This window comes from Vigna unguiculata, unplaced genomic scaffold, assembly GCF_037176805.1.
Source record: "Vigna unguiculata cultivar grain cowpea cultivar isolate G323 ecotype 2 unplaced genomic scaffold, ASM3717680v1 ptg000051l_ERROPOS819693, whole genome shotgun sequence".
Taxonomy (NCBI): Eukaryota; Viridiplantae; Streptophyta; class Magnoliopsida; order Fabales; family Fabaceae; genus Vigna; species Vigna unguiculata.
In genome coordinates this window covers 25,001-27,500 of record NW_028196698.1, presented here as the reverse complement: position 1 = coordinate 27,500, position 2,500 = coordinate 25,001, and positions in this window count along the sequence as shown.

The following is a 2,500-nucleotide window of genomic DNA, read 5'->3' as shown; positions in this document are numbered from 1 at the left end:
CAACAACCCAAGAGTCCATAGTATTCGGAGTTCTAGCGGGGCCTCCCCTTGCTTCCAACAACCCAAGAGTCCGTAGTATTCGGAGTTCTAGCGGGGCCTCCCGTTGCTTCCAACAACCCAAGAGTCCATAGTATTCGGAGTTCTCGCGTGGCCTCCCATTGATTCAAACAACCCAAAAGTCCATCTTCTTCGCAGTTCAACATCGCCTCCCTCGTTTCCAACAGGCCCAAAGGTCGTCTTCTTCGCAGATCCACGAAGAGCTCATCACGATTTGCCACATTCCATTTCCCACGGGTTGTCAACAACACTTTCTCACACTTCCCGCAATCGAGTACGTGCATGACATGCCAAAGCACATCTTATTTGCCTTCCATCGCACTCAAGACGACGGGTTGTGGAAGAACGATATTGCTCACAACAAGTTCAAGGACAACGTCTCAATCAAGGGACACAACCGAATTATGTTAACTGGGTCGCTAAAGTAAACCCGAGTTCATATAATGCACCGCATCCAAAAGAACTAGCCACAACACGTGCATCACTGAGATGTTTCACTAGATGGAACACGTGCGTGACATTAGGATCCTCCAACACCTCTTCGTGATGGAAAGATAGAATTCGAAGCAACCACAGAAGTACCGTCTAGTGGGTAGGCAACACAGGGACTGATCAACCAATATCACCCAAGGCAACGGGTGAAAATGGAAGAGATGCATGCTTGACCGTTCGATACGCAAGGCATGGAGCCAGCCAGCAAGTGCATCTCGATTACAACTCACACACCCTCACGTTCGCAAGACACCACACCACAAGACGGTCCACCCCCCACCTACCATGGGCAAGCAAGCAAATGGAAACATCAAGTGACGCATGGTCAAGCATCGCTAGGCATGAAAATAACTTTCCACAATATCCGAGGGACTAGCTGCCGAGCTAACCAACGATCAGTGACGACCGTGTGTTGGTATTAATAAAGCTCAACAACTATGAAGAGGCTAGTTGTGCCATGATAAACATGCTAACGCACGCACCACGTGAGGGGGGAGGCCTCATCAAGCTCCCTTTAAAACCTGCCAGTGTGGAGCTGGCCGGCTCAAGGAGCACTCCCCCCCTATAAGAGGTTAATATGCAAAAGGCAAAATTGTACAAGTAGATACACTTTTTTTGAGCAGACATAAGTCCATATCTCGGGCTACACTTCGAATTTTGATGCGATTTTTTGCAGTAATTCGTAGAATAATGGTATCTCCTTGCTCACCAAATTTCATAATTTTTCTCCAAGGGGAACTATTTTTTTTATTTTTTTTACTTACCGGGTATGTGTAAAATCGGGAAAAATAGAAAAGCACATGTAGACTTCGAATTTCGACCTCATTTTTTCCAGTCCACCACTAAACAATATCAGGAACCTCCCCACAAAATTTCATTCAGTTTGGCCAAGGTCTTAAATTTGACAAATTTTGGCACCAAGCTATCTAGTCGCGGTGCACCGACCAACTTGGCCAAGTGCAAAATGCATCCAATTCAAAACTTTTGTGCACCAACACTTTTACAGTACTCATTTGGGGACATTTGGAGGCCTTTCCAACCCTCACATCTCAAAAACCACGAATTTCATTTTTTCACAAAACTCCCCACCAAGCCTTCTAGCTATGCCGCGGTGCACCGCCAACATTGGCCATGTGCAAAACCCTCCGAACTCAAAACTTTCGTGCACCAAGAATTTCATGGTATTCATTTGGGGGCATTTGGAGGCCATTCCAACCCTCACATCTCAAAAACCACGAATTTCATTTTTTCACAAAACTCCCCACCAAGCCATTTAGCTATGCCGTGGTGCACCGCCAACCTTGCCCATGTGCAAAACCCAACCAACTCAAAACTTTCGTGCACCAAGACTTTCATGGTATTCATTTGGGGGCATTTGGAGGCCATTCCAACCCTCACATCTCAAAAACCACGAATTTCATTTTTTCACAAAACTCCCCACCAAGCCATTTAGCTATGTCGTGGTGCACCGCCAACCTTGCCCATGTGCAAAACCCAACCAACTCAAAACTTTCGTGCACCAAGACTTTCATGGTATTCATTTGGGGGCATTTGGAGGCCATTCCAACCCTCACATCTCAAAAACCACGAATTTCATTTTTTCACAAAACTCCCCACCAAGCCATTTAGCTATGCCGTGGTGCATCGACCAACTTGGCCATGTGCAAAACCCAACCAACTCAAAACTTTCGTGCACCAAGACTTTCATGGTATTCATTTGGGGGCATTTGGAGGCCTTTCCAACCCTCACATCTCAAAAACCACGAATTTCATTTTTTCACAAAACTCCCCACCAAGCCTTCTAGCTATGCCGCGGTGCACCGCCAACATTGGCCATGTGCAAAACCCTCCGAACTCAAAACTTTCGTGCACCAAGACTTTCATGGTATTCATTTGGGGGCATTTGGAGGCCATTCCAACCCTCACATCTCAAAAACCACGAATTTCATTT